At 40.7% G+C, this 26,906-nt stretch overlaps 1 long non-coding RNA gene across 5 annotated transcripts; it reads right to left on the bottom strand.

The window, feature by feature from the left end:
• Window positions 1-5,449: 5,449 nt before the first annotated feature.
• LOC108395394 (uncharacterized) lies at window positions 5,450-26,881 on the bottom strand. 5 transcript variants are annotated; one of them, XR_012125186.1, is made up of 6 exons: window positions 26,798-26,881; window positions 14,284-14,564; window positions 12,734-12,938; window positions 11,678-12,639; window positions 5,879-5,919; window positions 5,450-5,735 (listed from the first exon to the last, which is right to left on the bottom strand). It is a non-coding gene; the product is annotated as an uncharacterized lncRNA (long non-coding RNA). The 5 variants fall into 5 exon arrangements; XR_012125184.1 differs by having other exon boundaries at window positions 5,450-5,919; XR_012125182.1 differs by lacking the exons at window positions 5,450-5,735; window positions 5,879-5,919 and having other exon boundaries at window positions 9,477-12,639.
• Between the last annotated feature and the right edge of the window lie 25 nt (window positions 26,882-26,906).

Below are 26,906 nucleotides of genomic sequence, written 5' to 3'. Positions count from 1 at the left end.
CTGCCAGTCAATAATGGCCCAGCCAACAGCTTACAGTAAGCCGGCCATTTCCCCCATAAAATGCCTGTGTCTTAGGACTTATATTCCTATTAAGAATAAAGTACTTCATCTATGAATAATACATGTGAGGCACACTCCGTTCCAAACAACTGCTACTTTAAAAAACAAAACCAAAAATGGAGAGAAAAGTATAAATCAGATACATTTTATGGGATACATGTGTTTATTGCCAACTCTTGCCCCAAGAATTACTTTGAAGAGAGACTCAGCATTAGGATAAATTAATTTCTGGTTTAAACAGTCTTTTCTTTTTGTAAATATCAGGCTACTGAACACATTCAAGGTATTAGGTAACAATCTAACACCTGCTTATATTTGACTCTGTTTCTTTAACTAATGTATTAACCTGTGCTGGCCTCAATCATTGGGATTTTAATGCTAGACCAATCAAGGAAATGTTTATTATTTGATGCACTTACATCGCCATCTACCGTCCCTAAGCTATCAGGGCAGACAATTTACGTGCTCCAAAAGTCAGATTTTTTCTTTTAGTTTTTATAGCGGTTTGAGTATTACACAGACATGCACTGTTCAGCATGATGACAAAATAAACATTTAGTTGCCACCAGGTCAAGGGAAAAATAAGTCTGCATGTATGCCTATTAAGGACTGGGTTCAATTGTAGTTAAAAGTAATCAAATGTTTTATGTCTAACCGAGTAGGCCTGTACACAATGGCAGCAGCTTTTGAGATTGGGTATTAAAATATTCCATAAGCAGTTTGGCAGGAGGTGGAGAATACGAGCAAGAAAAAGCATAGGTTTTTTTTAAGCTAGAAGGAACTAGAGAAATGGAAATCATCATCTCATCTTAGAGATACCGAAATTGAGGACCAGAAAGGGAAAGTGCTTCCACAGGGTGACACAGCTTTGGAGGCGCAGAGTGGGGTTCAGACCACTGCCCGTTCAGGATGATCAATGGCCTGTTTTTAACCTTACAGATTCTAGAATAGGGATGGAAAAGAGGCAAATAAAACAAGAATTTCAAGATCACCACACATTTGAAAAAAAAAAAAAAGGAGGTCAATTTAAAGGGCTTTTGCAATTTTAAGTTAAATTGCAAGGCTATAAGATTATATACCATTTAAAAGAAGAGTATTCTGTATTTCACAAATGAGGAGTTCTCTTCATTGGTCTTGTTTCCATAGTCTATTTTTGAGACAAGAAGTTTTTAACCTTTTTTTTTTTTTTTGGAGAATGGACTGCTTAGAGAATCTGTGAAATCTAGAAAATGAACTCAGAAGCACAAGTTTGCCATCAGCGTCAGGAATAGAGCCTCTTGGAAGGGCTGAGCTAAAGAGAGGAATCAGGGGGACCACACGGCCAAGGACTCACATCCCCTCGAATTTTGACTATGAACCTTCTTTTTGAAATGAAATTACAAATCTCTCACAGAAACACACTCTGAAAGTTGAAAAAATAAAACATTCACCAGATGCCTCTAATCTTGTGACCAATGGCTGGGCTATAACCACCCAAAATGCATTCCAAATTTGCATCTTTTAATAAACATTGTACATAACTGTGCTTTTTGCAAAGTTGTATAGCTTTATGCTCCTTGTGCTGAAAATGTTAATTTATTATAGCAAGCTGCTTAAAAATAAACAACTATTTTGTTAGCCCACTTTTTTGGTATAGTTACTTTTTAATCTTCCTGGAGCCTCTAGAAATCAAGAGGGTCTGGGCCTCTCTCTCAACCTTTGAGAGGTCAGGGGTTTGGTTCAAGATTGGCCCAAAGCCCATTCATGTTTGGGTCTGTGTATCCCAGGTTAACATCATCTATATCATACTCTTTCTCATTCGTTTCTTAGGGATGCAAACAAATGAGAAGTGAGATTAGAGAGAGAGTAGGCTTGAAGGAAATCAAGCAATACACCATATAGAGAGATTTAAATAGCACTGGAGCAAGCCGGCGTGTCCCAGGGAGACTGTCAGTGCGCCAGGCTGCTGGGCGCCTTAACACGAGGCATGACGCCAAGTCGAGGCTGTAAGTGTGCTCCTGTCCTTGGTGTCAGCAGATAACACTGCTGGTGTTATTATTCTCTTCTGGCAGCTCTCTGCTGAAACAAGTGGATGCTACACTCGGCCTGAAAGCTGAACATACAGCAACAGATTTCTCCTAAGGGAAGATCAAGGAACAGCGTTCCATCCTGTTCTTTGTAATATTCAAGCCTATAGCACATCAAGACGCCATGGGTAAATTGTGGAATTGAGAAAATGTGTCTTAGCCTCTGTTTCCTCTTTCCCGCTCGCACACGCCCCCACAGCTGAATGTTGAGGAGTACATTCTCAAAAGGACAGTTTTAATTTTGGAGTAATGTGATCACTTCCTACATCCTCACTCCCTAACATCCTTGAGTTTTCTCCCCCTCAGGCAGAGAGAGTTTTACACTGACTGTCTTTATTCTGAGGGAGGGAATTGATCTCACAAACCTACCCATACTGAAATGCTGTGCACCCACTGTGCTACACACCCCAAGGACTGCGATCATCGCCGTCATCTTAGGAGCTGCTGTTGATGGAGGGCTAGCCATCAAGTTCTCACAACAGTCATTCCCCCCCTGTTCCAGCTCTGCCTGACTGGCTGTGTGACATCAGACAGGAGACTCAATGTCTCTGAGCCAATGTAAGATGGAGATAAGACCTGCCTCCCAGTTGTGTTCTGCAGAGTGTATGTAATGATGCCTGTAAGACCCCCCCCCGCCCCAACACATTCCCTGGTGTGAGGTAAGTGCCTAATAAACACCAGTAGTCTTTGGGATAGTGGTAGCAGCTGTGTTTGCTTTTAGCCTCAAGTTGAGGCATGAAGAAGGTACAAAAGACGCCCAAAGATTGAAATCCAGTTCTACTGCCTAATCTTTGCTCCTCCCTCTATGCAGCTTCAGGTAAAGACCATTGCTTGTTGTAAATGTATTTATTAAAAATAGGGGGATTTCAGGCATTGGTGGGGGTGATGGGGTGGCAGAATGGAGAATTGAGATTAATCAGCACCACTGTGGTTGGAAATAAAAATGCCACTGTCTTCTGCCAGGCAAAGGATGTTCCTGGTATCCTTTCATTGATCCCACATGGAATTATCAAGTACCTATCCTGTGTCCAGCACACTGCTAGGTACTTAAGATACAAATCTGAATTCAGAACAATCTCTGAACTCAAACAATGACATACAAATATACTCTCCTAATCCAAAATCATACCAATGGAAGACAAAGCTTAGAAGTTCTGGATTCTCCAGCCTGCCTCTTATTTGCAGAAAGATGCCGGCTGCTGTATTCAGCTTTAGGTCCTGCACGTACTTCACGTGCAATTTGGACAAAACACTTAACCTCAGGTGGCCTCTGCTTCCATATCTATTAAATGAAGCTGTCTCCCCTTACAGAGATACTGTGACTGATGGCAAAATCAAGATAAAATAGAGCTGACAGATCTTCAGAGACATGCTAGGAAATCATTTGCTATGGAGGAAACGGAGGAAGAAGGCAGGAAACAGTGATCTTTTTTGTTACAAGAATTTGGAGTAGATGTGCATAATCTTAAAGGTGAAAGGGGAGACCTTCTGCAGCCTCAGACCCACCTAAAAGTTGGACTGTGCAGCAAACCTTCAGTCAGGTGTTTCTGTCAGTCTCTCCCTGAAAACACTCTTGCAATCTACTCTTAGAAAATGCTAATAAGAGCTAATGCTGTTCATATCATGGTACCTCTGAATGGAAGTCTGCAGAATAGAGTTCTTTCAAGTGGACTTTCCTTTGGAGAGGTGAGTTTAAAAAACTTCATGTTGATCTGAAAAAAAAGTACTACTCTCCAAGTATGAAGGTGACACTATTGGTTGTATTTAACAGGGTCTAAGGATTTTTTATGTGCTTGTGAAGGAGGTGCACGTATCTATCTATATAAGTGTGCTTATGTGGTTACCTTTTAGGTTTCTCTTCAAAACCAGGAAGCTTTTCAGGAACAAATGGTCCAAGTTAGGAGAACACAATTTGGCTATAAAGTTGAGTAAAGCCAGCTCACACATATGTGTTTTGAAACCATGATCTCATCAGCATGAAACCCAAAAACAGAAATTCAGACTCAATTTCTTAAAATGGATTGGCAAGTGAGAAAAAAGTAGAATATAGCTACCCAACTGTCAAACAATTGGTTCCAGCAAATACACATGGAATACTTTAGGGCTGTGCTAAAACAAGGGGTCTGCCCTCACCTCCCCCCTGCAGCCCTTCCCCTAGCAGCCTGCTTATGCTTGTTTTATTACCCACTGTATGATGCTTGTTACATATGTTGTATTATACATGCTGCCACAGTTATTTTATTTGCCATATATTATGTAATGTATCTTTTGGGAAAGGGGTAGTATAATTTGTAGGTCAGTAATTGTCAACTTCTTTCTCCCACCTAGGAAACCCATTTTCAAATGACATCTCTGTTGTAATACCAAAATATGCAACAGATACAAGAAATATCAAATCAGAATAAGCTGAGGTGGTAAGTGCAAAAGCAGTCAGAAATCACAATAATAGATCATTGGTCTCTAGGTGCATTATAATTTTTTGCTAAATAGTTTTATCTATGCATAAATGGAATTTATTGAACCCCCTGAAGCAACTTACAGGAAAGAGTTTGAGAAGCCTGATTATAATGGAAAGGATCAGGTTTTAGAATCAGTCAGAGGAAGGTTTGAATGAGGTGCCTACCAGCTGTATGATCATGAGCTAATCTCTTTACTTCTCTGAGAATAATCTCCTCATATGTATATTACAAATCAAAATATCCACTTTGCAGGATTGATGTAAGGATTAGAGATAATGTTCTGAAAGTGCTTGGCAAGTAACAAATGTTCAATAAGTAATGGGCAATGTGATTATATTTATGTCCGGCTCGATTACCTCCTCTGGCCCTCTTTCCCCCCTTTCTGGGCAGCCCCCTGGGTCTGCACGAGTGAGTAGATGGATGGGTACCACATCACTCATTCATGCTGGTGATGCTGCAAGCCTGCTTCCGCTTGCCAGGGGGAGTAGGAGAAAGGCAAGGGATACTGGGAGGTCTAAGCACATTTGTCCTTGGAGATGGATAATTAGCTCATTTAAAAACATATTCTCCTGCCTTAAAAAGTAGCTATACCTTTCAAAGGTTGATGAATGATGGAAAGTGAATGGACAAGCTGGCTCATTCAAAATACCTCGCATCATTTTGCAGTGATTCAGCAGTCACTTTGGTGTAGCAATTGTTTGTGGAAGTCATTTTTCACGACTAAATACAAACGTGTCATACTTGCAGGTTGGAATGAGTCTTACCGGTGGCATCTGCAGATGGGGACTAGCAGGAAGATAGAAGGGCAAAGACCAAATAACAAATGGAAGGATTTGGTTCAAGGAACAAAATCGAATTGCTTTATTAGAGGACTTGAGAAGTCGAAGCTGGACATCGCAGGCATGTTCTGATATACCACGTGGTAGCCAGAGCCCTTTCTTTCTTGCCTTTGAGTTATTCGCAAGAAATCCGTGGGGCAGGGACCATTTTTCATTCATCTCCGTATCCCTCAGAAGGGAACCCAGGGTCTGGCATCTGGAAGATACTCAGTATATGTTTGTTGAATTTAATTGTAGAAGCGAGAGTGTATCCTCAGAATGGCCAAAGAAAATGTTATGTTAAGAAGCTGACAAGGTCATGTCAGAACGAGCTGTTGGTTGAGAACATAAGGTCATTGATTCCAGTTTATTTCTGAAAACACAGAGTTCTCCATACTGCAAGGAGCTTTTCATTTGCTCGGGTCGGGTCCCAGTGACATCAACTGACTACAAAACACAGCCTTTCTTAACTCACCTTTGCACAGAGGTCATTTAAGTCTCTCATGTGAAGTCAAACTGGAATGAAAAAAGAAAAACTATGACCAAGAACACCCCAGGAAGAGTAACATGTCATGAAGTTCCCAGTTTCAAAATTTCACTCGCATCAGTTCTTAAAATATGCAAGTCTGTGCCCGTGGCTAAACAAATTAATAGAATTAACAAATTAAAACAACCCTGACTGCCAGACATTTTCCCATACATTATTTGTTTTAACTGCTACCACAATCCTGAACTGTTGGCATTATAGGGAGAAAAAAAAAAAAGAGCCTGTAAGAGATTAAGTAATTAGAAACAGGTCACACCAACCCTGTCTGATCCCAAAGCCCCCCTTTTAACTACATCACACTTACTCAGGCATATTATTTCTTTTATTAAATATCCTTTATTATGTGCCAATGTTTGGATTTGACATTCCACAGAGCAACAATACATCCCTAGCATAGATCACCACAATGCCCCCAATCCTAGCTCTGTGCATGGCACGGAGATAGCACTCCAGAAGTATTTGTCAAAGGACTATTAAATTGAACAAGTGCATGAGTGAATGAATACATAAATAAATGAATGAGTGAACAGACTACCAACTGGGATGATGAAATCCAGAAATTTTAGCTGGTTATAGCAAAAGTCTGATCTCTGGTGACATGTCTAATTTTCTATACTCCTGAAATGTTGGTTCCAAATGGGAGAATGATTCCAAAGAAAGATGAAAAATAAAAAGTCTGTGATTACAGCATCAGAGAATTGGCCATTCATGAATCCAAAATGATGAGCAATATAGATTTATATATTTGTATTCCCAAATTTAAAAGCTTTGAGCAATAAGAGACTGCTTTTGGGATAAGACTCTCCCTCAGAACAATAAAATCATAGGTGTTTTTTTAAGTGCTTCAATCCTGGGGGAAAAAATGATTTAGTTAAAATTTTTTAAATGTCTTGACAAGATACCGGACAATTGAAGTCCAGCCATTTTATGTATCAGTCACTCTGCATCCTTTCTAAAAATGTGTGTGGAGGTGGGTGTGGGTTCAGATGGCCTGGCAATAAGTGACCTATATAAACACACAAATGGCACAAGATTTAAGGGACCAAAGTACACACCTCAAATGTGAGTTGAGAAACATCACTCTTTTGCTGGATAATGCAGATTTGCACAGCTTCTGCCAAGGAAATTGCATGTTACCTGCATAGAGAATCATCTGAGCCTCAAGCACATGTCAGAATTACTCTAGGGTCTCTTGAAATTATAGGCTGGTTTGCAATGTGTGGTTCTTGTGGCTGCCAGACAATATCAGGCAATTGTTTCAAATGGGCCAGCATCACAGAGCTTCCTGATAAATCTGGTTGCCGTTCACTAGGAAAAAGAATGCCAGTGAACAAATGGAGTGGCACAAAAAGATGTATGAATCTGATAAAAAAAAAAACTGCATTCAATCTGGTATCTCTTGACTGGCCCCTTGAATGTTTCACATATTTAAATCATCTAAGTTGTGGAAGTGCCGTCATACTAGACACAGAGGTTAAGATTACCCCTGGATAGGATATGGAATACAAATCATATATTAAGATGAAAAAAAATTAGATAAACATGCTAGGGGTGGAGAAGTGATAGATTTCTTCTTTGCACCAGAGAGTGAGCAAATGCACTCTTTTTATTGCCATTTCACACAACGACATTTGTGCCTAAGGTGTAAAGAAAGAAAAAGTAATCGCTCCTTGAAAGTGACCAGTGGAGCCCACGTTGAGCACATCAGGGCCTCACAATAATAATTCCTTTCCTCCCAAAAAAGTTCACCTGCAGAACCGCTGGCTAACCAGGGCCAACAGCAAGTCCTCAGGGACCCAATTGGTGACAACTAAGGTTGTTGGAGTCCAACAAAAGAAACGGTGAGCTTCGTTAAAATCCCTCTTCCGCTCCTTGTCTCTTATGCTCATTTACTCAAATACTTACATATTTGAGTTAGACCCTGCGGAGGATGCACCGATGACTCAGACAGCCGAGAGGCATCATACCTAGCGCAACGTGCCCATCAATAAAGTACTGATGGACTCAAGAAAGCGCCACCTCATGTCACTACGCCTTTACTGGGCATTAAGTCAAGAGAGACACTCATTTGGAATTCTTTTAGAACTGCCCCAAACCAGGCTGACTCCTTAGAATCCGGATGGTCTCAGAAATATTTTATATGTGTATATAGATGTAAGCCCATTACAGCACTAGTCCGCACCGCTAATTTATATTTGGTTCTCAGCCAATCAGGACTAAGAGCCACCCCCCCAGTCATTTATGTACTGCAGCCCATCCTCTTTGTGCCATTACGTGTCCACGATGGCTGACGAAGGGTGTGCAAGGGATGATGCCGACGAGTCTGCAGAGGACCGAGGAAGATTCTGAACGGTAGCAAGCAGGCGGCACTGCAACAGCTCCGAATGTCCCCGAGGGGATGTCCTAAGAAACTCAGAGCAGCAGACAGGTGCTGCCTCGTGGAAATTCTTTTGACATTTTAAAGGGCAGAATAAGCCTCTCTGAGAACCAGAAAGACTGACCCCACCTGCCTTAAGGATAAACTGCAGAAATCTATAGCCAGAGGCATATAACAACTTCAGGAAACTGGAAGAGAAAAAAGGGCAATCGCCAAAACGCGTCTCCGAGACATCACGCTGCGACTGCCATGTATGGTTCCAATTTCGTTAACATGGTCATTCACAGGAACAGGTTCCCGTAATAAACGGGCTATGCAGGGAGTTTAAACTAAGGCTGGAGGTGAAAGAGGAACCGAAAACACTTCTATTTCAGATGGTCTCCTGACGTGACCTCCTGGGAGGTTGTTTGGGGAAGCTGACTTTTTGTAGCAACAGCAGTTCTTGAAGGCGATTGTGTAACCAGAGATCTAATAAAAGAACAAGAGTCACTTTTGTTCAGCTCAGAAGAAAACCTACCGAGTGATTTTGATCACCTTTCATTCCCGCAAATAAAGTTTGCCTGATTGATCAACGTCATATTCACAACTTTGGGATGGAGAAGGAGATAAACCTACAAAGAAATACTGAAACATAATTTAAGTACTGAAAATGATGATTTCCTGGGCAGGGAAGCATTAGGGCACCATGGTTAAAAGTGGGGGGCTTTGGGATCTGGTAGTCCTGGGGCCAAATCACGGTTCCATTGTTTGCCAGCTGATGAAGTTATACTGTCTCTCTAGCCACAAGTTTCTCATCTGCAAAAGAGTTAATAATTGCAGTTCCTTACAGAGATTTTGTGAGGACTAACTAAGGCAATGCGTATCGAGTGCCTACTTCATCACCAAGTAAGTGTAGATTTGGGGATTTCTCGTGCATTTTTTCCCCCAAACTGCTTTACATTATTAGCTCTCCAGATGAGAGGGTAGAGCTGCGTCACTGACCTGAGCCATTCCTCACCATGACCCGGACAGATCTGGAGGGAAGGAGCAGCGAGGCCACATAGCCCCCCTCTGGGCTCCAGAGCCTCCTCCTGAGGCGTTTGGGAGGGTCAAAGGGCACCGTATGGCAATGCTGTAATGTTCCTCATTTGGATAACACACTCTCTACTAGCCAGATTGTCCGAGTCACCATCCAGGCCCCAAAATCTCCAGTCGTTGCTGCTCATTTGTTCGATGTTGATTGTTCGAGCATGGTTGCTTGAACATAGGATGTTTGGGCAAAAGTTCTGGCACATCAAGAAAGTTCTCTTCTTCCCCCATGATATATTCTCCCTCGTTGACCTGGGTCAGTCTCAGTGCGCTGTTATTATGAAAATGACTCCAAAATCTAAATGTTTGGCTTTGGCCTTTTTCCAGTTTCTGTGTACCTGCTAGGCATCTTCATGTGGGCCTACCAGCATCTCATACTCAAGTCCAAAACCAAATGTCTATTCACCACTGCCATCCAGTATGTGCCACAAAGTCACCTCTGAGTTAGTGGCACCACTGGCCTTTCTCTGCTGTCCAGGTAAAGGGCATCATCTGGTTACTCCTTTTCCATTGGCTCCTGATATCCCATAATCAAATCTATCCACTTTATCTCTTCCATAATTCTTTCAGGTATCTCTTCTCTTCCATTTCTACCTTCTATGAACCTTTTACCCAGATTGGCATATTCAACAAATAATGACTGAGCATTTACCACAAGCCAGGTGCAGCTCTAAGCTGTGAGCTCTCACTTTGGGGACACAGACAGGAGCAAGCCAGACAAGGTCCTTGCCCTCATGGGACTTCTGTTCTAGGCAAGGAACACAGATCTGATACAAATAAACCAGGGAACAGGAAAATTTCCAACAGTTATATGGGCTGTGAAGAAAATAGAACCAGGTGATGTGCAAAGGATGCCTCAGGCTGGGGACGGGAGACAAAGAGAAGAGGGTGGGGCGGTACAGGTTGGGACTCTTTGAGGAAGTGATATCTGAGCTGAGGCAAGAAGCCAGCCAGGTGAAATTCTAGGCACAGCAGATTCTAGGTAGATGCAATGGCAAGAACAAAGTCTCGTTCAAAGAACAGAGGTTCAAGGTCGGACTCAGCTTGGCTTGTTCAAGGTACCCGGACAGCCAGCAAGTTGGAGCCCAATGGGCGGAAGTAAGAGTGTAGGAGCCGAGAAGCAGACCCCGGGGGTGAACTGTGGGAGGCTTCATGCACCCGGGTGGGGGTGTAGATTCTATTCTTGGTATAATGGGAAGTCATTGGTGGGTTTAAAGTTAGATGTGACATGTTCTGCTTTACCTGTTTTTTAAGTTGTTTTTGGCTGCTGTGGGGATAAAGGACTGTAGGGCAGCAAGATCAGTTGTAGGGCAATCGAGGAGGAGAACATTACAGGAATCCCGTGGATAGATGCTGGTGGCTCAGATTAGGTTTAAGGGAGGATAAATGAGGAAAAACCGGGGAGGACTTGCAGGCATTATGGAGGTACTGGTGGCAGTATCACTACGTGGATCTGCTCACGTTCTCCCTGCCAAGCTTTTTCATCTCAGTCCATTCAACACAAATCTGACAGCATCATCTTTCTAAGGATGCCCCTCTTTGCCCAGATATTAATTGGCTCCCCATCATTTATGGAATAAAGTGCAAAGTCCTTGGTAGGGATTCAAAGCCCTACGTTAGCTAGCCTCAACTGATTTAGAGATACATACAAAGGAGCTTATAAGGAGTGGAAAAGGACTCACAAAGCAGTTCAAAGGGTCAGAAATAAGTCATTTCATAAAAAGGGCTATTCACAGAAAAGTGGTGGGATTTTGATATGTGAAGAACCAGCACTCATAGCTCTTTAACTGCTCTTAATTGAGAAGTTTTCTGCCTTAAAGAAAGAGCCACAACATATCAACCAGTGGTTATGCTTTTACTCCCAAGAGAAGAAATGAAGAAGTTCTAGGAAGAAGAAGAAATTAACTAACCCCTTAGAACACAAATAAATACATAAACAGATTGATTTTTGTTAAGATCCTTGATTTCATCCATTCCCCCTGAAAAATAATATCCAATCACAATGCAATTGAACTAATACTGCACAACAAAATTTAATGGTCCAGATAACTGTAAAAAGAACTCAGAATAAAATCACGCTTCTTGACCATATGATTTCCTTTTCTCTCCACCTGAAACAAACATTTCTTGGAATTTGGAAATTCTTGTCAGGGTGATTAAACCAGACAGAGAAGTCCTTAGGGTCAGGCCAGAGTAATAGAAGAGGGCAGCGGTTCCTCAGTCTCTGCATGGCCTTGAAAAAGAGAAATTCGAAGTTACCCTGAGTAGCCCTGTTCACTTACCCAGGATCACCAAGTGAGTCTAAGTTTCAGCTGCTTGTTTCTTCTTACTTGCTAAGTCTCAAGCTCCCAGACAAAGTTGACAATGAGGTCCCTCTTGGGTCCACTACCCCACTGTGTCCTGCCAAGCCTGTGGGGATAATGACCACTTCTCTCTGTGATGTCAAGAAGTACAAACCCAGCTCTATGTTCACATTAGTTATTAATTATTTATTCTTAATTGTTTAAAAGAAAAAAAATTAATTCTTTTATAGAATAGGTGATAAGGAAATTCACTTTGTTGGGCATATTCTATCTGCCAGGCATTGCTCTGGGTGTTAGGGATATAGCAGTGAACCCAAACTAGCTAAGACCCTTTCTTCATGGAGCTTACATTCTACAAAATGAACAAATAAAATGTCAGATGTCAGACGGTTTTAAGTCCAATGGTGAGAAATATAGTAGGGTGAAGACACCGATTACTGTTGCAGGGGAGGGGCATTAGTAACAAACAGGACAGAGGGACAAGGATAGAGGTGGGATAAATGTGTTCTTTAGTAGTTTAAGCTTAAAAGGCTTTTTCCTGGCAGGTGAACTATAGCAAGGAAAGACATTCAACAATCAATAGTAATGATAATTACCATCTATTATTATATTTATAGTGACTGTCACTGTGCTAAGTAAGCATTTTTCATTTTTATTTTTCACAATAAACTGATGCACATTATTAATGTGATACTTTAAGGTGCAAAGGAAATTCCAGGAAAGGATGGGAGGGAGGGAGGGAACAAGGGAAGAAAAGAAAGAAGAAAAAAGAAAGAAACCAGATAAGTTCAGCAGCTTACCTAGTTGACCCTACTCATACGCACAGAACAATAGACAGTACATCTGGATGCAGTCTGACCCCAAACTCTGCCCTCTTACCCAGCACTGCACTGGGGTACAGAGAGCAAAGCCATAGACTCTGCCTTGGAATTGCTCATAGTCTAGTAAGAGAGAATCATAAACAAATAATTCCAGTAGAGTGAGAGGAGCTATAACTGAGGTATAGTGGAGTTAAGGAGACAAGTGACTAAGTACCTGAGGGCGGGGGTGGCATCAAAATGCAGACATATTCGTTTGCATTTATACAATTCGTTGCTCTCTCTGGGCCCGATTACCCACAATGAATCTGCAGCTCCTTGCAAAGCCTCTTTCCGCTGGATTTCCCCATTCTGTCTTCACCGGCCGCAGTTTGTCAGCCTCTTCCTGTACACAGGGACCACATGAAGTCTTTAGAGCCATTCTGGGGAAGGAGGACAAATAACAAGACAGTAATGTACCTTAAGCACGCCCAGAAAAAGATGAGGAATGCGACAACCAGGTGATTTAAAAGAAGACGACTGTACTGTGTTACAATGGGAGAGGAAAGGGGGAGATGCTGCTACCTGCCTGAAGGGGATCCCCAAGGCTGCACACACGGTGCCAGCGGCTGACAATAGTCACTTGGGAAAACTGCATTTCATCAAGTCCTCATTATCTAGCATGATTTGCTTTAAACATTCAGTTCTTGATCTAGTTCCATGGATGGACTTCACAAAATTCATGAATCCCCAGAAAGTGTGTATGAATCTCCATGTATCTGCTGTGCATTTTCTCGAGATTCCAGAGTTCATGGAAATTTCAAAACAGTATGTGTTCCCCAAGTAGGTTAAGAGCTACACATTGAACACTTGCAGAGAAGACATTCCAATAGATTTAAATATGTAGAGAGTCCGGCATACTTTACAAGGCCCAAAAAGTCTAAGCAAATGTTTCAATATCATTGTTATTCAGCATACTTATCAAAATGCTTGCAAATTAGTGGCACAGCAGGGTCCCTGCCCATGAATATAAGGCCTTAACACAACTTCAGGATTCGCCTTTGATTCTTTTGTGCATAGCTGACCTTCATCTTCCTTGTGTGTGATGAGGATTAAGCTGTAGCTCAGTATTGTCCTCAGTCTTGTATGTTTGTGATGGGGGGCAAGGGAGATGAATGTTTGGTTGAGAAGGACAGTGTTAGGTCACCCAACAGGCGTTTTCAAGCGACACACACCGTCCAACACATCCCTTCTCCAGTTCTCACCCCATTGCAGTCCACTCCTGATGCTGCCCAATGACAAATCTGCCAGAGGTTGAAATGCCCTACCTATTAACAATCAGACTGGCCACTTTTGGTTAAGCATCCTTCAGGGATTAGTTAAAGAGTTTAAGATTAGTAAACTCTCCTTCAGATGCACAGCTCTGAACTCCACCAGAAAATGAATTGCTAAAACTAACTTTAAGTACATTCTCATGGACCTCCTACTGAAAGACATAAGAAAAAAGAAAATCCAAGATGAGACTATGGCATTGGTGATTCCCTACTGCTAGGTAGCAGTAAGGCTGGGAAGGGCACAAGGTAAACACTTTTAGCTTTTCAGAGGTACCAAAGGAAAATTTACGGGGAAGGACCACATCAGCAGAAAAACCCAAATGAAATCTTAAGATCTGGACAAGTTCATTATCAACCAGAACATCGGCCTAACCTCTTCTACATCAAAGCAGCCATGCTCCTGTAACAGGAAGAAACCTGTCATGGCTGCGTATTATCAGAGCCTCTTGCCTACCCTCGTGATAAACAACGGCGGGTGCATAGTTTCTCAGCCCATCGGGGTGCATAAACTGGACTCGGGGAAGAGTGCTGTCTTCTAAACAAACCACATCCACTTCAGGCGGAGCTGGCGGCGTGGTTGCTGCAGCAATGACTCCGGCAAGTGTCTTTTCATGAAATCCCAGCCTAAGGTAGAACAGCTGCTGGCAAAAATACTCGAAACGGTGCTGCTGGCTGGCTCTCAATAAATAGGCTTCGCCGCTCACACATTCAGCCCAATTTAGACACGTGTGAAACCTGTAGGAGAGTTTTTATAGATAAAACCAAAACTTTTACACAGATTTAATTAACAATCTGACTTGTGGTACGAAGCAATCCAGAGATCAACTGCCAGAAATTTAATAAATAAGCAATTAAAAGTCTACCTCTTGCTGACCTCAGGTCATCAATGATTTAGTAAAGACGTCTCATTTCACATCTCTCTCTGTGTTCTTTGAACACAATTTAAATTTGCAGGAAAAGGCGAACCCAGGGGATATTTTATTATGGCTGTAAGAATAACCAACAACTCTCTCGCTCTGTCTCCAATTCTTATCTTTTAAGCTCTAAATTTATTTGAAGAAAACACTGATATCGCAACTGCTATTGCAGACTTGAGGAGAAGACCCTATTATTTTTCAATCTCTCTTTGCTAGGAAAAAAAAAAGAATTTCTGAAATGAGATGAAAAAGAAGACTGACGTACTGTCTGAAGTTATGCATTCAATATGCATAGTAGCTGTTATTACAAATGCTGGGACAATGCATTATATCCTTGACAGGTACAAAATTGTCATGGGTGCTTTGCGATACCCACAGCTAACAGTCTGGAAAAAACTGAGTCTATGAAGTAAAATGAGATTTATCAGATCTCTCCAATATACACATAAGATGGCTTGTGTTCTGTGAACTATTCTTTTAGGTTTATATGTACAGGAAATCTAGGAACTGAAAAGCCCTAAGGGGTCTTTCGACTGTTTGATGAGTGCTTGTCTGAATCAGGTTTGTCTCCCCCAAAGACATTGCATGCTCTGCAAGAACGAGAATCTCATCTAGTTTTGTTCATCACTAATGCCTGTCCCCAGCATCAGGCACAGTGCCTGGCACGTAGGGGTGTTCAATAAAGAGTCATTGAGCAAATGCGTGAATTGATGCATCTCCATTCCAATCTGTTTCCTTCATTTTTCAGTTGGAGAAATTGAGGCCAAGGAAAGCTAAAAAGCTAGTATCACACATATAATAGTAAAATTGGCTCTAGAATGACTGTCTCTTTCCAATTCGTTAATGAGAGCTACCAATTTGTGCGATTTTTTTTCATCATTACATTGCAATTCTAGAAGAAAACCTACCTTAATCAATTTTTGTGAGATAGTAAAACCTTAACCTACCTTCGGTGTATTGCCTTTAACACTTTATCAGGAGTGCTTTGAAGGGAAAATGTGGACACTTACAAGAGCATTTTAGTGCTTGCTTAAGCAGACTGGTTGAAAACTCTTTTCGCTTTCTTTTTAAAATTTTTATTGAAGTATCATTGATATAAACCATCTTATACTGGTTTCAAATATACAACACAGTGTTTCAACAGTTGCGCATGTTACTAAATCCTCACTCCCTGGAGTGCGGTTACTATCTGTCGACATAGGAAGATGTTACAGAATCACTGACTCTATTCTCCATGCTGCACTACCATCCCTGTGACAACTTATACTATGATGGAGAATTTTGGGGCCCCTTTCTTTGAACAGGTGAAAAAGTTGTGAGAGAGACTGAGACTTTGCTGCTTTTATTTATTTTTTAACTGCAAAACTAGAATGCTACCAAAGTTCTTTTAATAGTCAGTGCTTATGGTGATGAATCGTTTTGACTGACGGCAGGGATAATTGTTTGGGTTTTCTTATTCCATTCACATTCCCTTAGACTCTGAACTGGGACCAGTAGCCTTAAAAAGAAGAATCAGTGTCTAGCATAAACTTGGTGCAATAGGCCACATATTTATTTATTCTTCCATATATGTATATATGGAAATATATACATATATATATTCACAGAGGGCAAGTTGCTGCATTCTTATCTGGGTATATACCCAGGCACTTCTGCACCTCAGTTTTCTCATCAGTAAAATGGAATGATAATAGCCCGCAGAGTTTTTGTGAGGAATAATTGAGCAATATATGTAAAATATTTAGAACAGTGTTTGGTATACAGTAAACAGTAAGTCAATGTTAGCTTTTTTTATATTGCTTAAACCATTATAAGCAAAATGCTTAAAAAATATAATAATTTGCCTTGCATATTTGTTCCGAAAAGAAGAAGACCAGGTTCCCCTCTCCCCCAAAATGTGAGTGAGTGCTTAATAATACTGCATGGGGACCACCCTACCCCCACTACTTGCTGTACTTCTGGTGGTATTAATACCACCTTCGTTCCAGTGTAGGCATGTGATGCACTTGGGCAGATGAATCAGAATGTTCCATACACCCTGCCACCATGATTACTCCAGTGACAGGCATGGGCCTTACTCAGAGCCAAAGAGATGTGACTTGAGGATGTTGGTTGAAGTCAGTGGGGATATAATACTGTCTGAGCCACTGAATTCACAAATATCTGAAGCTAGCTCTACCCTGGACATGCCATCCATGGGGACAATGAATTACTTCTCACAATGCAATCAATTTACACTTAGTTTTTTGTTATCTGTTGTCAGAAGACATACGGAGTTATATAGAAGGGTTGTCTGGGAAGATACCACACAAAAGAGAGGCAAAATAATGTGGTGCTTAAGTGCACAGACTCTGAAACCAACTGCCCCGATACAAATCCTGGCCCTACTGATTAGCAACCGTGTGACTCTGGACAAGTCATTTACTTTGTGTCTCCATGGTCTCCTCTCAAAACCGAAGATAGTAATAGTATTCACCTTACTTAGGGATGATTGGAGGATTAAGTTAAGATATGTATGATACTTAGAACAACGCATAGCACATAACAGCTTCAGATGTGATGAAAGCTTTGATTATTTTATCATTATTATTCAGATAGCAAATAAATGGTGATATAGTGTAACAAACAAAAGGTAGAGAAAATGGCTCTTATGTTTCTGTATACAGAAAAAGCAACTGATGAATTAAAAGTGCCTCTTTGTAGCAAAGGACTTAAATACACATTTCTCCAAAGAGGTACAGCTGGACAACAAGCATATGAAAATATGCTCAACATCACTAATAATTACAAATATACAAGTTAAAACCACAAGATATTATCTCATACCCAGTAGAATAGCTATTATAAAAATAAAAGTAAAAAAAAAACCTGTGGATACTGGTTCAAGTCTTGATTCATTCATTCATTTATTTGTTATCATTTATCAGACATTTCCCTAGCACCGTCCATTTTCCAGGCACTGTTCTTTTTCCTCTGTGAACAACACAGTCCTGCCCTTGTGGCACCTGTTCCTCCTGGGATGGGACAGCAATATGGACTTTCTAGTTCTAGTTGGATGTGTGGCATCAGACAAACCCTGTAAGTTTGCTAGGTCTTAATTTTTTCAACTGTAAAATGAAACACTTGTGTCAAGGGGGACAAAGGGGTATTTTCCTTCTTACATTCCAGAAGATTTGAAAAGTAAATGTAATATGCGGTGAGAACATAAAAAGCCACTAGGGGGCAAGATGAGCGTGGCATAAACATTCTACTAATGTGAAATTCCGGGAACAACAAAAAGGAGCCACTTTTCACATCACAAACAAAATAAGCGAACAGCAAATATTGTGTGTCATTGTAAACTGGGAAAGAGCTCTGCAGAATAGTTACCCGTGCTTTATCCTATGAATAAAATATTTGATTTAGCAATCACGTTTTTCTAAAGAAAAATGGCAATGGCATGTAAGCAGCAGAATCCTTGTTAGTAATTCACTGGCTAAACGCATCTAAGAGTAAGACCGTGTCTACAGAACTACATCGACCAACATATTCAGGTCTCGAAGTAGCCCTTTACTCACACGTTAGGATCTAAAACATATTTAGAATTCTTTCTTTTACTTCGTCATTTCGTTGTTGCTGCTAATGAGTATCTGTCTGATTACAAAAGAAAACATATGCTATCTTTTCCACTTGTATACCATCGGAAAGTGGCAGTTTTAAAACATTTCACAAAATCTTTGACAGTCTTCTATCAAAAGTTGAAGCCTCATTCTCTTTTCCTTGAACATGGACTGGCTTTGCTGACTTGCTTCTAGCCTATTAGAATGTATCAGAAGCAATGCAGTTTGACTTCTGAGGATGGTGAAGAAATGGTGATATACTTCCTGGCTAACTCTCTCTTCTTTCCCTGAGGATGCGCCTCCTCAGCTTTCAGCCACTGCATTGTGAGGAAGCCTGTGCCATAAGGAGAGGCCATGTGTAGGTGTTGTTCTGGATGGGAGCTCCAGCTAAGTCCCAGCCTGCAGCTAGCATCAATAGATACATGAACGAATAAGCTTTCAGTTCATTCCCATACCCAGGCTTTGAGCCCCCTAGCTGAAACTGTGTGGAATAGAGATGAACTCTCCTTGCCAAGCCTTGCCCAAATTAGATTGGGGATGAAAATTAATGTCATTTTAAGCCACCATGTTTTGAGGAGTTTTTTTAACAAAGCAATAGATATCTGGAACAGGGGAAAATTGTCTCTGGGAATATGGCAGAAGAATTTAGGAAAATAAACTGCCAAGGAATTAGATTAGTGCTCCTGTGAATTCCCACTGGCATGGAGTCACTCACTCTTGCCCTGAAAAAATAAAGATTCTTGAGATAAGCTGACCTCAGTGTCTAATTCCATGTGCACTAATGGCTCAGGATTCTGGAATGTTAGAGAAAGATAAAGCCTTCTTGTTTAGGGGCGTCATTGTCACTGACATCCATTGGCAGGTTGCTACAAACATTCTGCCAGGCAGCAGGTCTGCAAATGAGAGCCTTTTCTTCGTCCAGATCTTGCAGTTCACAAACAAGGCACGGTGAGCCTGGCTGCGCAGAAACCCCACAGTGACCCCATCAAGCTGGAGGCCCAGGAACAGGAGCATTGCTGCAGGAAATGACTGAAGATGGCTAGCTTGCAGCCAGTGTGCAAGGGAGATGGGAGAACAGGGCTTCTTCAAGCTTAGAGGACCAAGAGGCGGACAGGACACAGTCTGTCTATAGTGACTGGCACATGGTAGATTCTCAGTAAATAATTGTTAAATACATGACTAAAACCCACAAACATTATTCTATGCCTAGAGTTGGGACACAAAGTAAATACAGCATGACTGCTATCCCAATAGAGCTTCTAATGTAATTAAATGGTTACAATTATTCACTTTTTTTTTTACCATTTCTTCTTTGTCATTTGAAAATCACAGAAAAGATACAATGGAGAATCTGACACTAGTCATGGTGAAACCGATCAAATCCCTTGTTCTCACCTTCTAGTCACCCTATTGGCAGAGGGGGGACTGGCTGAACATGATGACACTCTCTGCTGGACACCCGAGACTGGCAGCGGTTTATTAATCACGTTTATTCACAGCCCCTGTGATGGAGATGCAGCAAGCCATGCAGGGCCACATGGGGGCTGCAGCCGGGAACGGAGTGAAACAGCAGGGACCTGGGAGACAGGCTTTGTAGTATCAAGAGGGTGAGGTGGTGCGAATATGGTTTGTTTGAATGATTTCACCACTTTGTAGGAAGGTAAAGCCAATTGGACTGAGGACCAGGTGGGGTGTAGCTAGTGTGGCTGACAGAGGAACCAGCCAGGTGCGGAGGTCCCACGGCAGGGCTCACACCTGCAAGTGCAGAGGAAGCCATGGCTAGGCTTTGGGGACCGTGTGAGGACTGGACATGTCAAGACAGCACTGGAAATTTAGCTCTAGTAACACATCCGTTCACTCCTCTTGGCCTCAGACCCTCATTTGTAAAATCAGAGGGTGGGGAGTGAATGATCTCAAGGTTCCTGTCAGTTTTAATTCTCTCATTTATGTGAATCCAATCAAATGAGAGGTGTTTTGGTCATTTTCTGAGGCACCTGCTGTTCTGATTTGAGCAGACCAATCTATTTTTGTTCCTTTAGAGATATCTCAGTGAATTCAGGCTAATCTCCCAGTAACCTGTTAAGGTTTTAATGTGAAACTGAGAAATTTAATTTCCAGGGAGTGGGAAGGGAATATGCTAACAGCGTTTGGTATAGAAGTCAATTTTGGAATTAACAGGAAGAGGTTTTAGAGGGAACCCAAGAAAGAAATATTTATAAACCTAAAATTAACTATTATTTTAAATGATGTTAGCCTTTCTAAAATAAAATTTAGCAAGAAGAAATGTTTATGTTTCTTCCAGAGGAAAAAATTCATTATCTCAAACCGTAGGAGATTTGTGATTTTCATTACATTCTGCAAATTTAGGACTTCGGCAGAAGAGTCAAAAACATCTTGACTGTTTAATGGAAAATCAAAAGGCAAAACTGTGTGTGTCTTTGGTTTCCAGATCTAAATGTGCAACATTTAATGAAAGTCAGTAAGTCTGGTTTCACATGCCTCTATTTGTTTTAAAATAAAATTATCTTCAGTTAGGGAAAGGAGCTTAATTGGTGTAATAATTTGTAGTCTTAAAACCAAAAAGGTCCTATCAAAGAACATGGAGAACATTTTGGTTAAGATATTTAAGGTATAACCTGCTCGATCTGATAGCCATAATAGTAACCATTCTCTGCTCAGAAAACATGCATTCTCCAACATTTGGAACAGAATTGAAGAAAGAAAAATAGTAATAAAAAGGATGTGCTGACTGCACACAGGCTACAAGCTCAGGTGTTCTCCCTCGGGGCCACCTGTCTCATGTCTAGTGTCCTATTTTTCATTCATGTGACACAATGTCATTTTCAAGATGATGTGAAAATCAGATCAAAATGAAAATTTAGCAATTCTGTATCTTGGGCATGTGTACTCCAAAAGGCAGTGTATAAAGTTAAAATAAGAGTGTTCTTAAATTTGTATTTAAATTCATTTGGCTTAAAGTTCCCAGAGCAGCAATATCTGGCCCCGGAAACACTGTCTTATAACAGAGTTAGAGCTAACCTGTAATGATAAGCAGTGGTAGCTTGAAGTGTCTATAACTGAAAGGGTCATGAAGAATTCTCAAAGAAAAATACAAAAAGCAAACTGTCTAAAGAAAGTGTAATATATTACACTCGCAGTAATTTCTGTCTGTCATTGAGTATAATAAAATCTGATCCATGAAATTTAAAAAATTACATATTAAAATTTTATGGCAGTTGTTCTATTGGAGTAGGACACTGCCATTTTCTTTCTTTGCAAATAAATACATTTTCCACAACACAATTCATCTTATGCACTGTCTCCTGATAAATTCTGTGTGTTAGGGGAAGAGAGACAGAAAGGGAGATAAAGCAGAAAGATGAACATACTTTGTTTAGTATTTGAAATGACATGAAAGGCATCAAGAAAGTCAAATATGGGTAGGACTGTTTACAGTTTTCAAGTACAATTGCTCTAATGTATGAGTCGATCATAAATAAATAGCTCCTGATATCAAAAGACACTTGTGAGACTAAAAATTACAATATAGACAATACTAGTTTGAAAAACTCAGTAGAGAAGATGAAGAAAGCATATATTTAATATATTCCATAGTATGAAAAGGCAAATTATAAAATAATATACAACCTGCAGAGAAGCATCAGAGTGAATGTATATAATTGACCTCAGAAATAGGTAGTTTGTTCAAGTCCAATAATTACAATTTTTAAGAAGTCCATTTTGGTTGCTGACAAAATGCTATCGCTTCTGTAGCTATATACATTTAGCCAAATGATAATAACCTCAAATATTCATGAATATTTATACAACTTCCTAGCAAACACCTAAAATGAATACTATCTTGCCTTGCTCTTCCACACGGGCGAAGAGGGGCACAAAGACTGAAGTAACTTACTGAAGATCCACGGCCAGGAGGTGGGAGAGGACATAAATCCAGCGGTCCAGCCCCAGAACATGCGTCCTGATCCATTACACACTCTTAACTAAACTGCATGACTAAGGTAAGGGCAACCTGAACATGAGGTGATTTGTCATGTGCCCAATGAGAAGATTACAAAAAATATTTTTTATCAACTGGAATATATGTACATTTGGGGATATAGATACAATTATCAACTGTCTAAATGCTGTATCTATATCTATCTATATTTATCTGTCTATATATATCATATTAGGTAAAATAGTGCATTGATTAGAAATATTGCCATTTTTCATATTCATATTATGTAACTGAATAACAATACAGTCTAGTGGTTTAGCACAACGACTCAGGAGCCAGACTGTCAGGGTTCAAATCTCAGGTCCACTATCTCTTTGCCCAGTGATGTTTGACGAGTTATTTGGCCTCTGTTCTAATTCCATCATGTGTCAAATACACAGCACCTACCTTATGGGGTTGTTAGGAAAAGTAATTGCGTTAAAGGTGGGAAGTGCTTAGGGCAGCGCCCAGCCCTCAGCAAGGATACGCATGGGTGTGAGCTGTTACATTTTCCAAACGCTTCATTTACACCTTTGGCATCATGAGAACCCAGTCCTCTGATGCTGTTTTGTTTTTGTTTTTCTTTCACATTATCTCCCCTTCTAAGTTATTTGAGATTTAGAACTTTCAGTAACTTTCACTGAAATTCTTATTGCAAACCACAATATCCTTTCACCTACCATTAGAAATGTTTTTATTTGCTATTTCAGAGGCAATTTGTGATTTCCACAGTGAAAATACTTACAGTATTGCTTTAAAATGATCTTTAAAAGACTTATTTTTACAACAACACGAGGAACTTAACAATATTGAAGTCAAAGACCTGGAACAATTATTAAATTACTGTTAAATTTATTTCCCTTTTTAAAGGCCAGTTCTGTCCAAAAGCATCCAAGGTTATTACAGGCAAATTTGCCTTTCTAAAACAGTAATTTCTTGTTCAAAGTATAATAATTTAAATAACAGAAGCAGAATTTGATAAAGAAACTCTTCATTATGAGGGGACAAAGGATAATTTGAAGAAAATATACTTGTCATATTTGGGATATGGGGATACATAATTAATATTCAGGGATAGTGAAAACATTGGTTTTTAACATCATTATCAGGTCGCATTGTGGAACTTGACATGATAAGCACACAGTTGCCAAATCCCCACCTCATTTGGTGCTTGTGGATATAGCTAAACGTAGGGGGAAACTATCTATGTTCAAAACGTGATTTTCTGGCCCAATTTCCCATGACATATTTATTATGAAACATAGGGGAAAGAAAGCAACTCTAAGGAATCTAAGTACAATTTCACTGCCATTCATAAAAATTATTTTTTAATGTGTTTATGAAGTATGCAAGAATGTTAGTTTGTGTACTAGCATAATTGTCCAACTATCCAAAAAATATTACTCATGATTAGAAGGTTCTTTCCTTTTTCATTACAAATTAGGTAATTGACACACTAGGTCCAGGGAAGGACTAGAATTGCTACAAGTGCATTTCATGTTCCATCATCTCTTGACGTGGTTGAGGCTTTCTACATCTAATGATCCAGCTCAATGGCTTTAATATAGGTCAGCACATTTACCAAGTACTCCAGTTTCCTTTAATATCACTTTCTGGAACCTATCCTGTAGGGGCGGGGTGGCGGTGGGGGGTGGCAAAACATCAAAAAAAAAAAAACTTTACAAAAAAAAAGCCCTATCTGACTAGCCATGAAACTGATGTTCTCAAAATCCTCAAGGGCCTTCTGCAGGATACCTCAGCTTATGCTTCAAAATCAAACAAAAATATGGAGGATTTAATCATGTAAACTCAATTTTCTTGCTTGGCTTCTCAGTTATGGCAGGGATTGGATAGAAAAGAAAATCCAATAAATTTGGTAATTGCTTTCCAGACAAAGCAGAGTATGAATAACATCCATATCTAGCAATTCATTCCTAAGTAAGTAATTTTTAATACTCATGTTATCATATTTTATTCACATTTAAGAGTAAAAGCTCTTTGGGGTAGGAAGAAATGGAAACATCGGAAGAAATAAGAGATACTAGAATTTTTTTCAACCATAAGATCATTCAGTAGAGGAAACCATAGGTTCTTGCCGATTGTTGGTAACTAGAAACTCAGCGTCACTGGTAATGTGGCATAAAGTGAGTATGGCCATGGCCATATAATTTATGAACCAAACTGGGATAGTTTTGAGAGTAAAGGGGACAATATTAATAATTATGCTGGGGAAAAAAAACAGACATAAAGTGGGACAGTGAAGCTGTCTCCAGCAAATCAGAATATAGCAACCATTCTACCTAGCATTGTACAGATGATTCCTAAATCAGTACATTCTAAAATGATTCATAAAAGATGGTAACAGTTCATCGTGCAATTTCCGAAATGTTCTGAAAAAGCAGAAAACCTCAAAGGGTAGTTACCTGTCTTCTAGTAGACACTCCTTGTTTTTTTTGGTTTGTTGTTATACGCTTTTGCTGTGGCTATTTTTGTTGGGAGGGGAGTGTCTTTTTTTTATACGTTTTTAATTTTTCCTTGTTCATTTCATTTTGGTCGTGTGTGTTTGTGTGTTAAACGTTTTAACCGGTTAAGTTTTATTAGTCCTTTGGAAACTGGTCCCAGAGCGATGGCCTGGCCTCTTTTGTGAAGACGATGGGATTTGGTCCCAGCATATAAGGGCTCATGGTATAAAATGAATACTATAAACCCTGAAGACGGTTACGCTCACTGGTTCACACGACGGCATGTGGAGGGTAGTCAGGATTCCTCCATTTTTTTTTTTTTTTTTTTTTTTGAGAGGGCATCTCTCATATTTATTGATCAAATGGTTGTTAACAACAGTAAAATTCAGTATAGGGGGGTCAACGCTCAATGTACAATCATTAATCCATCTCAAGCCTAATTCTCGTCAGTCTCCAATCTTCTGAAGCACAACGAACAAGTTCTTACATGGTGAACGAATTCTTACATAGTGAATAAATTCTTACATGGTGAACAGTACAAGGGCAGTGATCACAGAAACTTTCGGTTTTGATCATGCAATATGACCTATAAACAATCAGGTCAAATATGAATATTCGTTTGATTTTTGTACTTGATCTATATGTTGATCCCCCATTTCTCCTACTATTATTATTATTTTTATTTTTAATAAAATGCTGAAGTGGTAGGTAGATGCAAGATAAAGGTAGAAAACATAGTTTAGTGCTGTAAGAAGGCAAATGTAGATGATCAGATGATCAGGTGTGTGCCTATGGACTAAGTATTAATTCAGGCTAGACAAGGGCATCAAGACATCCACGGATGCAGAAGATTTCTCTCAAAGCAGGGGGGGTGAGGTTCTGAGCCTCACCTCTGTTGATCCCCAAATTCTCACCTGATGGCCCCCCTGCGACTGTGCCTGTCTTAGGTTGTTCCTCCCTTGAGGAAGGATTCCTCCATTTTTAACAAAGTGGTTTAACAGCAGCCGGAGCAATCTTTTTAAAAATGAGACAGCCTGATTAGGCCACTGACCGGTTCAGTACCCTCAGGGGTTGCCTTTTACTTTTAGAACCAACACCAGAATCCCACAAGCCACTATTTCATGGCCCTCGCCTGCAGCTGCAGCCTCAGTTCCCATGCGGCTCCCCTCACTTGCGGCTCCAGCCACCTGGCTGCACTTCGACCAGCGCTCTCCAAACTCTGACGACGCCCAAGGGACGTTTTGCAATGTGTGGAGACATTTTTAGTTGTCACAAAGTTAGCGGAGCTACTGGCATCTCATTAGCAGAGGTCGGGGATGCTGTAAACACCCTGCGAGGCCCAGGGCAGCACACCCCCCCCTCCCCAGCAAGAATCATCTGGGCCAAAACGTTCATGGTGCAGAAGCTGAAAAACTCTGATTTACACCTTTCTTCCCCCCATGTTTTTCCTAAGCCCAGGCCTTACAGTCTGTGTTCCCGTCTCAGATCGTCACCCTCTCTTCCTCTCCTTTTCCCCTTCTCTTCCTTTAACCCCTTTTCTCTTTTAACGCCTATTCACCCTTTTGATTATCACCTTCTTACAGTGCGTTTCCAGGTTCTTCTTCCCACACGAACAGTACACTCTTTTAAAGAATCGCAGAGCACTTAGGATTATCAGCAACCATTTTACATATATCTGCATGTGCTTGACCACTCCCTCCCCCACCAGCTCCAGTATCCCCAAGCAGCTGTCATGCAACGTTGCCTTCAATATTAAGTGAACACTTAACAGCCTCCCCTGTAAGAGGAGAGCAATAGGATGACCATCACATTTGGTTGTAAGGATTAAATAACACGCACAAACTGTAAGTACTAAAGTGTACTGTGCCTGAATCACAGTAGGTCCAGAGAGACCGTGGTTCTGTAGTTTGCGTAAGGACAGCGGCTGTCTGCTCCGCGGCAGCTGTGGCAGGGCGTCCGCACCGCCCACCGCGCACCGCCCACCGCGCACCGAGGTAGTCGCTCTCCCAGGTAACTGCCAATTGCGGCGCCTGCGCCATTCCGCCTGCATCGCGTACCAGGCAGCCGGAAGTACTTCTCCTCTTCCCATTGGCCCGCTA

This window comes from Manis javanica, chromosome 14 (assembly GCF_040802235.1).
Source record: "Manis javanica isolate MJ-LG chromosome 14, MJ_LKY, whole genome shotgun sequence".
NCBI classification, from domain to species: domain Eukaryota; kingdom Metazoa; phylum Chordata; class Mammalia; order Pholidota; family Manidae; genus Manis; species Manis javanica.
Note: the sequence above shows the minus strand (reverse complement) of the source record. Positions and strands in the feature narration are given on the sequence as shown.